Genomic DNA, 15,583 nt, shown 5'->3' on the forward strand with positions numbered 1-15,583 from the left:
ATCCCTCTTCTTCAGGAGTTTATAATCTAGTAGGAAGGAAACTATTTTTCAGGCATAATTAAAATAGCCCTGGCTGTTGTGGCTCAGTGGATTGAGCGCCAGCCTGTGAACCAAAGGGTTACTGGTTTGATTCCCAGTCTGGGCACACGCCTGGGTTGTGTGTGGGCCAGGTCCCCAGTGGGGGGCGTGCAAGAGGCAACCACACATTGATGCTTCTCTCTCTCCCTTCCCCTTTCTCTAAAAATGAATAAACTACATCTTTAAAAATATAATTAAAATTCCAAAAAGAAATGATAGAAATAAAATGTAGTATATTCCATGTGGCATGTTCAGAAAATGCTATGGGATTTAGTGAGCAGAAGTATCACATTTTAGTAAGAAATCCAGTTAGTTAGACACTACAAAAATGCTAATATGTGAGAAGAGCTTTATAAGAGAAATAAGATTTTATCAAGTATAGACAGGAAGGAAGACATTCCAGGCACAGAAGAAATGACTAGGGCACAGAAGGTGTATAGAGGACAGTAGTTCAGTTGGAGCCCAAGCGTTAACAGCCTTGAATGCCAAGCGAGTAGGGTTGACTCACTTTCTTTTACTCCTATACCTACCTACCTTGCTGGTACCTGAAGGCTAGTCTTAGCTAGCTTTGAGCTTAACATAGAACATTTGAGATCAAATAAATATCTAAGTCTTGCAGAATTTTGGCAACACGTACATTGTTAGTGAACTAGAAGCAAAGCATAAAAGACTAGACTATAGGATATCTTAAAGTCCCTTTTAATGCTAATATCTATAGACCTATGAAATCTACTTGAGTTTAGTCACCTTTCCCCCATATGCTACTTATAACTTATTTTCAGAGATCCAGTTTGGAATTTGATTATTTTTTCTTTTTATAATGGAAAAATTTTAAATATACAGAAAGACTAAAATAGTAAATGCCTACTTACACATCACCTAATTTTAATATCAATCTTTGTCATTTTCATTTCATCTAGTTGTTTTTTTATTAAAGTACTTGAAAATGAGTAAGGCATAACATTCGTCAACATTTCGATTATGTCTCTGTCTTACCTAAAGTTTCACATGAATTTTTTTTTACTTTCTCAATGAAATCTCCATACTCTCTTCTCTCTTTCCTGCACATAAAATGTCTAACATTAGTTCCTATTCATCATCTAGTCCTATTCTCTCACACTCTTTTCCAATAATCTATAGTAGATTCGTATACGTCAGGGTTTTCTCAGTACTGCCTCCATCTTTCCAAACCCACTTCCCTTCATCCCACCCAAATTGTTCTCTCAGGAGCTCCAATGATATGCTACCACTTCACACACACACACACACACACACACACACACCCCCCCCAGTTGACTGGTCCAAAAGGAGGCTAGTGCCCAGGCTGGGCCAGTGAACAGTTTCCCATTGGTCTTGGACTTAGGTCTCGAAGAGTTCAGGCGGTCTCTCTGCAGGTGGACAACTCTGTTAGCTGAAAAGCCCAGGAAATATCAGTGTCCATCTTTCTATCATGTGAGGAAAGAAGGGAGAATAAGGCTGATGTGCAGAACAGAGAGGACAATTGGAGCAACCATTCTCCATTGTTATCATGAATTTTACTTTTGTTCCTAAACTAATTTAAACTGGGGTTCTGGCACTTGCAACCAAAGTGTGATTGGTCAGTGCAGTTTGGCCTGGGGGATAGCAGTAGGAAGAATGGGAAAACCTGCAGATTACCCCTGACTTAAATGCATAAAGACCACTCTAAACACTTACCTGCTCCCACAATCAAAACTTAAAAGAGAAGTTGTAATTCTGTGTGTGTTTAATTCTGTGTAATTCTGTGTATCTCTCTATAGTTATAAATACATAAACCTATAAAAACTAACTGTACTTATCTTTCTACTTATTGAGACAATAGCAAACCTATATTAAAAATATAATAAAGTTTTTTTCTCCTGTTGGTAGATTTTACTTTGTGTTCAAAAATCTTAATGTTACATTGTTTGCAATACATGTATCTGACAAAAGACTTTTATATAGAATATTTAAAATTCTCAACTGGGGATATTTTTTAAAACAATTTTACTTATTTTTATGTTTAAAGAAAAGGAAAGGGAGGGAGAAAGAGAGGGAGAGAAACATTGATCAGTTGCTTCTCCCCAAACTGTGGACCTGGCCTGCAACCCAGGGATGTGCCCTGACTGGGAATCAAACTGGCAACCTTTTGGGTTGCAGGATGACACCCAATCCACTGAGCCACACCAGTCAGGGTCCAAGGATATGTTTTTATTGATTTTAGAGAGAGAAAGTAAGAATAGAGAGAAACATCAACGGGTTGCCTCCTGTGCAGACCCCAACAAGGATTGAACCTGCTACTTGGGTATGTGCCTGACCAGGAACCAAACCCACAACCCTTTTGACGTACAAAGATGACACTCCATTCAACTGAGCCACCTGGACAGGGCTACAAAACTCTTATAACTCAGTTAGACAACTCCATTTTTAAAGGGGTAAAATATCTGAACAAACACTTCCCAAATGAAAATATATAAGTGGCCAAAAAGTCCAGGAAAAGGTACCTAACATCACTGTTTCAAGAGACAGAGACGGAAAAGATCAGGGTTGACTAAAACACGAGGAGATAGCACTTCCTGTGCTCTAGAATGGCTAAAAATTAAAAGTCTGACAATACCAAGTGTTGGGAAAGATGTATATATTGCTGGTGGGAATACAAAATGACACAATTTGGAAAACAATTTGGTAGTTTCTGATAAAGTAAAACATATGCTCACCATCTGTCCAGGCAAATTCCACTTGTATATATCTCCCAAGAGAAATTGAAACATATGAGGCTCGTGGTGGTGGAGGATAAAAAAAAATTGAAACATGACCACAAAAAGTCTTGTTCCCACAAATGTTCATAGCCACTTTGCTCATAACAACCCCAAAGTAGAAATAACCTATGCCAGGTGTCGATTTATTGTCTCTTGAACACAACAAAGTTTCAGAGAAGGACTCGAACCCACTTTCTCTGCCCTGTTTTGTGATAGGGGAGCTGGAGCCGGTGAACATTTCTGGCCCGCCTGCTGGTACAACATCGGGCTTTGTCAGGGTGAGGGCACTGGAGGGGCATGACAAGATGGCATCAGCAGGAAGGCATTTCCCTTCTGGGTTCTGGTCCTTCTCCCATATTTTTATCCAGCGCAGGTACTAACACCTGGTAGCCCTCACCTCTGCAGCCCTCACTGGCCAGTTCCAACCAGTCTCAGGCCTTTTTCTTCTCACCCTCAGGCTGCTACTGGAGGCCAACTCCAAGCTGCCTGAATTGTCTGGAGGCTGCGGGCCACCTATGGGCCAGCTCTAGCTTGAGTCCTTTGGCAAGTTCCTTCATCACAGACAAACAGGTCATGCATTCCAGGGATTGCTACCTTCTCTTCAAAGAAGTCTGAGCCTTAGCCTGTGAGGGGCAGGGCACACTCTCCCAGGTCCTTTGTCCCTTCAGAGCTCACTCTCCCACAGCCCACTTGCTACTTCCAGACCCTCCTCTACCCTTTTATGTCATTAACCACCTTTTACTAGTTCCTAAGTATATTAAATTTTCCTGTTCAAGTGAATGGTTTCTGTCTCCTGACTGATCTATAACCTGGGAGTTCATCCCCAGGTAAATGGATAAATAAATTGGTATACATGTATCTTGGAATACTACTCAGCAGTAAAGAAGAATGAACTTCTCAGAAAGCTAAAATGAAACTGCCTTTTCATTCAGGATTACACCCTAAGAGCCCTGAAACACCAATGCAAAAGAACCTATGTACCCCAATGTTCATAGCAGCACAATTTACAATAGCCAAGTGCTGGAAGCAACCTACGTGCCCATCAGTAAATGGGTGGGTCAAGAGATTATGGTACATTTACACAATGGAATTCTATGCAGCAGGGAGAAAGAAGGAGCTCCTACCCTTTGCAACAGCATGGATGGAACTGGAAAGCATTATGCTGAGTGAAATAAGCCAAGCGGTCAGGGACAGATACCATATGATCTCATCTTTAACTGGAACATTATCAACAGAAGAAAAAAAGCAAGCAAAATATAACCAGAGTCATTGAAATTAAGAACAATCTAATAATAGCCAGAGGGGAGGGGGGAGGAGACAGTGGGGAGAAGGGTTTTCAGGAACTGCTATAAAGGACACATGGACAAAACCAAGGGGGAGGGTGGAAGCAAGGGAGGGAGGTGGGATTGGCTGGGGTTGGGGGGAATGCTGCAGAGAAAATGCAGACAACTGTAATTGAACAACAATAAAGTAATTTTTTTTAGAAAATGAACTTCTGATACTTGTAACCAGGTGATGACTGTCAAAACTTATGCTGCACAGGAAGATATCAGGTGCAAAAGAGACCATAGTATGTTATTTATGAGAAGTTCTTGGGCAGAAAGCAGGTCAGTGGCATCCTGGGGCCAGGGTAGGGGTCAAGGGGTAAAGAATTGACTACAAAGTTGCACAAGTGAATTTTCTAGAGTATAAAAAAATTGGATGTCTTGATTGTGGTAGTGATTTCACAAATACATATATTTGTCAAAAGGCACTGAATTGTGCTCTTAGAATGTGTGCATTAAAATATGTGTAAATTATGCCTTGATGAAATATATTGAAGAAGAAAAAAATAGCCCTGGCTGCTGTGGCTCAGTGGATTGAGTTCCAGCCTGCGCGACCCAAAGGGGCACCAGTTTGATTCCCAGTCAGGGCACATGCCTGGGTTGCAGGCCAGGTCCCCAGTGGGGGGCACCTGAGAGGTGGCTACACATTGGTGTTTTTCTCTTCCTCTGCCTCCCTCCCTTCCCCTCTCTCTAAAAATAAATAAAATATTTTTTAAGTAGAAAAAAAACAAAAAAAGTTATGTCAATTTAAATTTTTTAATTTAATTTATTTTTTAGAGAGAGGGAAACGGAGGGATAAAGAGAAGGAGAGATACATCTATGAGTGACAGAAACATCGATCTGTTGCTTATCACAAGCCCTGATCTGGCCCACAACCCAGGTATGTGCCCTGAGTGAGAATCAAACTGGAGACCTTTTGGTCTGCAGGCCAGTGCCTAACCTACTGAGCCACATTAGCCAGGGCAAATTATGTCCATTTTTAATGGCCTCTTATGTTTCAAAACTTTACAGTTTCTAAAAGTCTACTCATCTTTGTCGATTGACAAGACTTCATTCAAATTCTTACAAAAATCTTGTCCAATGTTCATTTGCTCAGCTGGCTTGTTTGGAGGCCATTGGGTCGACTGGTGAGGAGGATGGCCTTCAGGGTCACACGGCTGGGCTTCAAACCTCACTTCTCACCTCTAAGACAACCTGCTTAATGTTGTGACAATAAAAGTGGATTGATTTAAGTGCCTTATTCAACTAAGATTTAAGTGCCTTATTCGTACAGTCGAGATCAAAAAAAGGGTCATTGTAAAGTTCAGAGGAGATAATACATACATGGTTAGCATAGTGCCTGGCACACAGAAAGCCCCCAGTACATGTGAGGTATTGTTTTCATGAGTCAAGCATTGAGCTAAAGAGCTTAATGTACAATATCTCATGATTTGACTTTTAGCAGAAGTTATGGGATTGGAAAAGCAGTGCTTGGGTATTACTATAAATATTTGAAGTTCTTCATCAAAATTCTGAGAGGTCCACCCGGTTGGATAGCTCGTTTGGTTGGAATGTCATCCCAACACGACAAGGTTGCAGGTTTGATCTCCAGTCAGGGCACATACGAGAAGCAACTGATGAATGATAAATAAGTGGAAGAGCAAATCAGTGTCAGTCTCTCTCTAGCTCTGGAATCAATTTTTTTTTAAATTCCAAGAGGTCTACTGCTTCTTGGATAGCACCTCAGAACACAGCAGGACATGGTCAGTTATAATCAGACAGGGCAAGTGAGGGTATCGGACCCTGGCCCCCTGACCTGCTCAATTAAACATGACAAACACTGAGGAATGGGGCTGGGGATAACCCAGAATTCATGCTGGCGCCAGCAGCAGAGGTTGGCTCTGGCAGCCAAATTTGGCATCCAAGGAGGGCCACAATCTCTAGATGGTATCTAGACAGTCAGCTAAAGGGGTTATAGGACTTCTTGCAAAAGGTGGCGGACGAGAGGCTCTAGTGCAGGTAACCCTCAGAAGTCTGGGCAAGCAGTTGGCCTCAGGAAGCTGTAGGAGTCACGTGGGAGTCCTTTTGGAGTAAGAAGTGAAGTTAGTTGGTTTGGACCACGTCCTCCCGAAAGATACGTCCAAGACCTAACCCCTGGCACTTGTGAATGTAAACTTATTTGGAAATAGGGTCTTTGCTGATGTAATGAAGTTAAAGATTTCAAGATGAGGTCCTCTGGATTTAGGATGGGCCCTAAATCCGATCCTGGTGTCCTGATAAGAGAAAGGGAGATGTAAGATACAGAGACACACAAAAGGAAAGGTCACGTGAGAACAGAGGCAGCGACGGAGCGATGTCCCTACAAGCCGAGGCATGCCAAGGGTTACCTGCAGACACCAGAAACTAGGAGAGAGCCACGGCTCCACCAGGAACCAACCCGGGGGACGCTTTGATTTTGACCTTCTGGCACCCAGAACTGAGAAAATAAAATTTGGGGTTTTTTTTAAGCCACCAAGTTTGTGGTAATTTGTTGCCCCAGCCCTAGGAAACTGACACAGAGGGGGACAGGCAAGGGCCCAGTCTGAGAAAGGAACTGGAGGCCTAGGTCAATTACCAAAGTTGGATCCGTGTGTAGGACTCGGGGCTCATCAAAGGGGAGTGATGTCTGCATGTAAGATAAGACCCAATTTTGATAACCTAGTCACAACGACCAATTCTAAGTAGGAAACGCAGGGACTAGATTTGACAGAAGATCTAGACTTGAAGCAAAAGATGGGGCAAGGGAAGGCCTGGAAAATTATAGGCAGGTGCTTCCACTTATGGGAAGGAAAAGCCCAAAAGAGGCCAGAACCTGAAACAGGACGGCATCGGGTTTTAAAAGATCGCTAAACAATGTCTTCTCTCTGTACCAAGATGAGAACGAGTTCAGAAGGCATAGGACACCAAGAGATGAGGAAAAAAATACAGACTCTACTAATACAGCTGACTAGAAGAGAGAAATTATTTCTAGGGAAAAATGATTTGCTGCATTACTCCACCTCCCTCCAGCCTCCTCTTCTGTCAGGCCCGGCACAGTGCACAGAAGGGATGTGCGAGGCTGCAGAGCATCCACATTTACCCTGGTGTCGCTGTTCCACGGAAGCTCCACATCGAAAGAAGACAGATGAACCTCCCAAGCTTGCAACCTTTAATGGGATTAGCTCCATCAGAGACAGAATGAGGACCATGAATGTCAGACTTTGCTATCCGCCAGTCAGGCAGAGGCAAGCAGGAGGTAAAGGAGGGGTCCAGAGTGGGAGAGGGATAGAAGTTCCTCCGCGTGGAAGCTTGAGGCAAGAAGATAGGAAGTTCCTCCCCCAAAGGTGGTGGTTTACTCCGAACCAGTTCCCCTTCTCCTTCACTGTGAAGCGTTCATGTTGTTTGACATTGGCCTTACTCTTAACTCTAGGGTGAGGCTTTGTGAACCTATGTCCCTTATAAGAGTTCCTGATGTAAGGGTGGAAAATTGCCCTAAATGGTTGATTAGTATGAGGTCTGGGACTTTCGAGTGGCACTTGGAGGAAGAACCACCCTGTTCCTACACTGGATGTAAACAAGGAAGTGCACATCCTTGTCATTCCACCTACTGGGAGAGCCGGGTCAAGAATGAAGCCAATATGCAGAAGGGGCCGAGCCAAGGCAAAGTCTAAAAAGCAGATTATATACCACAGACTCTGGATCAAGTCTCACAAGAAGCCTGCAGATATCTCGAATTTGTCAGTGAATGTGAGCCAGTACATTCCTCTTGCTGTTTCAGCCAGTTTGAGTTATTTTCTTTCACTTAATACTAAAAGTACACCTTCAGATTAAGGGGGCCGACCTCTAAATTTCCTTCCATTTAAACTAATTATATTCTAACTCAAAAAGGAAGGAAGTCCACAATTCCATCTTCTGGAAAAAACAATCCCAGCGCCGTCTCTCCTGAAGGAGATGACGATGATGACAATCTGCCACAAGGGCCTCGGGCAGTGAAGAAGGACCTGAGCAGTCCTCTGTGGAAGACACTCTCCTTGGTTGGCTGGGTTCCTTCTCCCTAAACCAAGGTGGGCAATATAAAAACAGCTATTAAAATACAGATTCTCTAAATCAAAATTTAGGACATTTACACCCTTTGGTGCATCAGTGCTGGCCCTCAGAATCTCTCTTACAGCAACACACAAGTGAGGGGTGTGCACACAGTAATGTTCCCTGAAACAGTGTTCGTGGTCACCAAATAGCGGACAGAGTCCTATTTCTAACCAGGAGGAAAGGCCGTACACATCTGTGCGATGCAGTCGTAAGAATAAGGCAGCACTGGTGCAGAGAATACATCTAATACAGTTGAATGGAAAACATCAAGGAAGAAAAACACATGTAATATGACCCTATTGTTTGTGTTAAAATGAACTGTATACATCAGTTGTGCCTAAAAATGGAAGGTTTCTACTTTTTATTTTTCATATTTCTGTACTTTAAAAAATTTGTACAACAGACATCTATTGCTTTTTGTAATTTAAAACCTTTCTTTCTTAAATGTGTATATGGGTATTTTTCTGTGAGAAAAGATTATCAACATTGTGAATCATGATTATTAAAAAAGGAACTCAGACTTGTAACTATTTTGTTGACTTATTCTTGACACTAATTCAAATGACTATGTATACATTTATTATGCATATATATACACATGCATGCATGATCATTCATTAATTAAAAATTCTTATTGTGTGCCTACTATAGGCCAGGCATCGTTCTAGAAATATGCTCATGACTGATAATCCTGTAGATAAATCATGCCACATATATGTAGATCAACATAGTCTCAAAAATATAAGTAACTGTACATGTTGAGATGAAGCAAAATATATATGTTTATGTATGTATCGTTTTCAATCATCAAAAGACATTTCATTTGGCTATAAGTTAATGACCTTGATTTCATGTTATGAATTTGTAGTCTTTCTCAATTTTATCCAAAAAACTAATGGTTGAAAGCACTGAATTGAGCTGCGTATATTTTATACGCAGCATCTTTAGGCCCTGACCATGCGGCAGAATTTGAACCTGAGTTCTCAGTTTTAGACCTTACATACAATTTCTAATACCTCTAATCACAGAAATCTCACTCATTTATTCCCTCCCACTCTAAGTTCAGAGGCATATGTAATTAACCCTGCACAATTTAGGATTGCAATGTTAATTAATTCAGGTGTATAAATCTCTCGTTCCAACTTGTGCAGCTGAGAGCTTCTGGAAGTCAGGAACTGTTTTCCTCTTTTGTTACATTCACAAATCATATGGTTTATTTTTCCGGAAAATTGATTGACTAAATATATCCCTCAGCTTCTTCAACTAAGAGCTTTCATTTAAGCTAAAAATAGAACACAGATCCTCTGTGCTTTTCAGTCATAATCAATATTACTATTCATGAGGCAGTTACTTTAATTTTAGCCAGTTAGACGTAACCCCATTATTAAATTAGGCTCGAAATCTTAGAAAGAAATTTTAGGATATTTAGTCACCTTACCTCACTTTGAAGCAACTGTCTCCCAAGTGTAGAACCACTCTCGTAGGCATCTGTTTTTTAGGGAGCAATCTTAGTTTACGTAGTAGTTTTTGAAATACACTGTGGAAAGTACCTGTCAGGGGTTAAGAAAACTATGGACTCTATCTCTCTTTTGTTTAAAGAATTCTTCTCCAATGACTCTGTCCTTGAACTTCAGAGTCCAACAATAATTAAAGGTATTAAAAAAGATGCTGGGAGAGGAGCCAATTTAACTGTACTACCCTGAATAATTGTTTCTGAATTCCAGCTTGCTCATTGTGGTTTTCTTTCTTTCTTTTTTTGGCAGGAAAAATATTAATATCAGATTCCAACAATCTTCAAACAAGTAAAAATTGTAATCTGGTTGGGGCCTATTTAAAGTAACAGAAACCAAGGCAACACAAGAGCCTTAATTTTAGATATGCAGGTTATTAAGTAAATGTAGGAAAGAAAATTATCGAGTAGTGAAGAGCCAGGAACATGAAACAACCATCTCAAGTCTGTATTCCCACAGCCTGGCTGGGTTACTCAGAGGGCTGGAGTGTCGTTCCCACACACCGAGGCTGCAAGTTCATTCCCTAGTGGGGGCACATGAAGAAGCAACCAATGGATGCATAAATCAGTGGTACAACAAATCCGTGTTTCTCTCTCTCTCAAATCATAATAAAAATGCCTGCTCCCATTTCTTCAAAGTTTGAGGTGGATAAAATAACTCCAGCTCTCTGTATGTAGCTGCTCTGTCCTTGAGTCAAGTTTGACTCTATCATTTCACAAAATTGTTGACTACGTAGGCTTATAAAACCCCGAATTTCTTGTCTTTGTTAAGGCTGTTATAGCAATAAACCGACTGGGGGGCTTAAACAGTGGAAATGCTCACAGTTCTAAAGACTGGGAAGTCCAGGACCCAGGGGCCAGCAGATTGGGTGTCTGGTGAGGGCTCGCTCCCTGGTTGGCAGAAAGTCGTCTTTTTGTCATGTCTTCACTGGGGGCAGGGGAGGAAGCGTGGGAGGAACATGTTTATATGTATAATTTATAGCTAGAAATGTTAAATAGTGGGTAGCCAGCTTTTCAACATTGTTGGATAAAAAGTGAGTCTTGGAGACTCCTCTAAGGCAGTGTATGGCCAGATTATAATAAAGAATGAAGTCAATAACAGAATTAAAGTTTTACCTCCTCCCAAAATTAATTACTGAAAAATGGAAAGCTTGCTAAGTTAACATCTGAATTTGACACTAAAATGTCTGTCTTATCTAGAAATGTGTTTTCAAATGTTATCACTGGCTACAGGCAGGCAGTAGCTACACAAAGATAGCAATTAATGTGACAGCACTTGGCTGTTGAGACCAAATTAGGGGTAATTATTTACTCTCATTGCTATAATTGGAAATGTACATGAGGCACCCAGAAGCTACTATAAAGGGGCTTGTGGATAAATACACACTACTTTTTATATTAATCTGGAAATGCACAATTTTACAAAAATGTTTTTAAAAAAACAAATGACCCCTAAAGCAAGTGAAATACAGAAAACAATTTATAGTCTTATATCCTGTGCATTCTTTTTTGAATAGCAGCCATAGTCTACAAACATCAGATAAACACTGAACTCTTTTCTTTAACCATTGTTATGGAAATTCCCAAGCATACACAAAGTAGAAAGAACAGACCAATGGTACCCATGCATCTGTACCTGGTTTAATATTTATCATCATATGGTCAATCTTGTTTCATTTATAACTCTATTGTCCTGCCACACTAGATTATTTAAAATCCACTGTCAGATATCATAACATATCATTTCACCAGAAAACACTGTAGTTTGGAGTGGGATACAAGGGGACTAAATGGTAATGAAAAAAAATATTATAAAGATTATATTTTTAAAAAAACAAAATACTGTAGTTTGGGTATATTTTCATATACTGTTTTGCATTGAAATTATGTTCAAATGAATATATCTTATAAATCCCATTTCCACATTTAGTAGATTAGTTAGTTGGCTGATCGGTTTTATCCAAGGATTAGAAGTGAAGCCAGTGGGTTGGTTGCAAGTTAAGAAACAACAGAACTGAACTCTAACCTCTTGGCTTTTGAAAATAATTTCTCTGAGTCCAGGATGGAAGGAGAAATATTTTGACATCCTCTTTCCTAACACCATGGCTGATTGCTGCACTCACTGTTAAAATAATAAAATTCTTCTTAAAAGGTGGAAACCGGCGTTTCCACCCACCTTTTCCCCACACCCAACCCCTGGCTTCTCTGGCCCTGGGCCAAAGGCGTACCGGGCTCTGGTGGACCACTCTGCTGGCACCCTGGTGAGCAGTGCTTGGTGCCCATTTGGCCTCTCACCCTGGTTGACCAGCCTGCTATTCCACAGATAACCTTGTGTCTACTGTGGCAACCATGGCCTCTACGGGGTACCAAAGTGATTGTTAAATATTTTAAGTAACACCTTTACCTAAGTCCCTTCGTTTTTTTTTGTTGTTGTTCGGGAGTGTAGGTGAATTTAATTAGGGCTACAGGGGTGAGTGTGGACTTCAGAGTCAGGCCTGGTTCAGATCAGAATCCATCACCTGTGTTCTAGGTAAACTGTAAAATGGCAATATTAATAATATCTGACTCAAGCCCTGGCCGGTGTAGCTCAGTGGATTGAGTGCTGCCCTGTGAACCAAAGGGTCACTGCTTTGATTCCCAGTCAGGGCACATGCCTGGGTTGCATGTCAGGTCCCCAACAAGGTGCACATGAGTGGCAACTGCACATTGATGTTTCTCTCCCCCTCTTTCTCCCTCCCTTCCTCTCTCTAAAATAAATGAATAAAATCTTTTTAAAAAATATCTAACTCAACCTCTGGCCACAGTGGATTGAGTGAGCACTGGCCTATGAACCAAAAGGTCTCCAGTTCAATTCCTGGTTCAGGGCACATGCCTGGGTTGTGGGCCAGGCCCCCAATTGGAGGTGTGTGAGAGGCAGCTGGTTGTTGTTTCTCTCCTCTTCTTTCTCCCTCCCTTCCCCTCTCTCTGGAAATAAATAAATAAAAATCTTTAAAAAAATAATATCTAACTTAAAAAAATAGCTAACTCATTGAATCGGTTGGAGGATTGAATGAGATCACCTCTCAATGTCTAAATGTCTGGATTTCTGATATGGGACTTGATTCTCTCTGCAATCCTCCTCCTCACACAGTTCTCCTTATACCAGCCCAGGACACCGCCATTCACATTTGCTGAGGCCCCAAACCAGAAGTCATTCTTGACTTTTTCCTTTCCCTTACCACTAACATCTAACCCCACAGCGAGGGGGTCAGCCTCCAAATAGATCTTAAACGCAACCACTGTGTACCCCTCCATCGCGGCCATCCTAGTCTAGCAGTCCTCAAACTTTTAGTTTCAGGATCCCTCTACACTCTTTGAAACTGCTGTGGACTCCAAAGACCATTGTTTATGTCGGTTTTGTTAATATTTATCATCAGTATTTGAAATCAGAGCTGAAACACACTTAAAATATTTATGTATTCATTAAAAAGTAATGCTCCCATAGCATATCGATATAAATAATATATATGTATTTTAAAGTAACTGTCTTTTCCCCACAAAATTTTAAAAGGAGAGTGGCATTGCTTTGTTTTCCTTTTTTTTTCCTTTTTCTTTGGGCTGATCGCCTCAATGTCTGGCTTTAAAATGAGATTGGGTTTTCACAACTACTTCTGCATTCAGTCTGCTGCGGTATCACATGTCGTGTCGCCTCTGGAAAACTCTACCGCATACTCACGAAAGAATGAGAATGAGAAAGGCAAATAAGGCCCTACTGTCATTATAAACATAGTCTGGACCATGCAGACCCACTGGGTTCTGTCTCAGGGACTCCAAGAGTCCCCCAGACCATAATTTTTAACATTTTTTTGAAAATTGAGACATAATTTACACGCCCAAAACTTTATCCATTTAAGATACACTGTTCCATGTTTTCAGTATATTCACAAAGTTGTACAAAATAGCCATTACCTAACCCCAGAACGTTTTCGTCACTCCATATCAGCCATGACCCATTCTTCCTCATCCCAGCACCTGGTAACCACTAATCTACTTTCTTATTCTATAGATTTGCCAGTTCTGGACACTTCATAAAAACTGAATCATACCATGTGCGGTCTTTTCTGTCTGGCTTCTTTTATTTAGCCTAATATTTTCTAAATTCTTCCAGGTTGTAGCATGTATCAGTACTTCATGTATTGTATGGCCGAATAATACCCACTGCATGGGTTCATTGCATTGTATTTATTCTTCAGTTGATGGACGTCTGGGCTGTTTTTACTTTTTGGCTGTTAGCGGTAAGGCTGCTGTGAACCTGAGTGGTACCGGCGTGCGTTTTCAGTCCTGCCGGGCGTGCCCCCAGGAGTAGAACTACTGGGCCGTAGGACAGCACTACGTTCAGCTCTTTAAGGAGCCGCCAAGCCGGCAAGACCACGCTGAGAGCCACCTCCCTGGTCCGAGCCGTTCTCACTTACCTTCCGGACTATTGCAGGAGTTGCCTAACTAGCACCTCTCATGGGTGGGGAGTTTCCACCAGGGTGGTCTGCTGCCTCTGTGGTTTTCATTCCACACTTTCCAGAACCATCTTTTTTGGAGCTCACATTATAGCATGTCACTCCATTGTGTAAAACATTGCAATGGTTTCCCATTACTCATAGGATAAAATCCAAACTCCACCATGGCCCAAAACAAGGTCTACTGCCTGCCTACCTCTGTGACTGCATTTCCTCACCACTCTATCCCTCACTCCCCGTGGTCCACCCAGGCTTCTGCTTTTCAGACCTGCCAAGCCCTTCCAACTTCAGAGCTTTTTAACTTGTCCACTCCCTCTGGAACTTGCTGCCTTCTAATTTGGGGGTAGTTGGCTCCTTGTAGATCATTCAGATCTTACCTTGAATGGAACATCCTTAGAAGGGACTTTTTTGACCTTCTAATCTAAAATAACCACACCACTCTCATTAAGCAGTATTTATCTTAGCTCTATTTTATTCAGAGTAAACATTATTTACTTGTTTAATTGTTAATTTTCAACATATATCCAGCTTCTAGAACAGACACACAGTACGTATTCAACAAGTGTTTTGGAATGGGTGCATTAAAAAAAAGCAAAGTCACCTGGGGCTCCAGTTATCTATTGTGGCATAACACACTATCCCAAAACTTGGTGATTTAAAACAACTGTTTATTTTGGCTGGGCTCTGCTGAAAGATTTTTCTATTGGTCTTGCAAGTGGTCACTTGTGGAGCTGCAAGTAGCTGGCAGATTGGCTAAGGGCTGGGCTCAGCTGGCTCTTCCTCTCCCTTCTGACCTGGCCTCTGCCTGGTCTCTACAGTAAAGTAGCTAATTTCTTATATAGCAGCAAAGTGCTCTCAAGAACAGCAAGTAAAAGCTACCGTCCTTTCAGACATGAGCCTGCCCAGGCTGGTGTAGCTCAGTGGATTGAGTGCTGGCCTGCAAACCAAAGGGTCACCTGTTCAATTCCCAGTCAGGGCACATACCTGGGTTGCAGGTCAGGTCTCCACTAGGGGGTGCACAAGAAGCAACTGCACATTGATGTTTCTCTCCCTCTCTTTCTGCCTCCCCTCCCCTCTTTAAAATAAATAAATAAAATCTTAAAAAAAAGACATAAGCCTAGAACTAGCATAGCATCACTTCTACCTTTTGCTATTGGTCAATGGCCAGCCCAGATTCAAGGGACTACATAGGGGCACAAATACTAACAATAGTGTTTCAAGGGGATGGGTCACCAGGAGGTAACCAAGGAAATCGACAAACACACCATACAAGGGTTCGGTATATTTCACCTATTGTTATCATGACTCACTGGCAGCTGGAGATGGCAAATTATGGCA

Source organism: Sturnira hondurensis, unplaced genomic scaffold (assembly GCF_014824575.4).
Source record: "Sturnira hondurensis isolate 20B ecotype Veracruz unplaced genomic scaffold, ASM1482457v3 Scaffold0000362, whole genome shotgun sequence".
NCBI lineage: Eukaryota > Metazoa > Chordata > Mammalia > Chiroptera > Phyllostomidae > Sturnira > Sturnira hondurensis.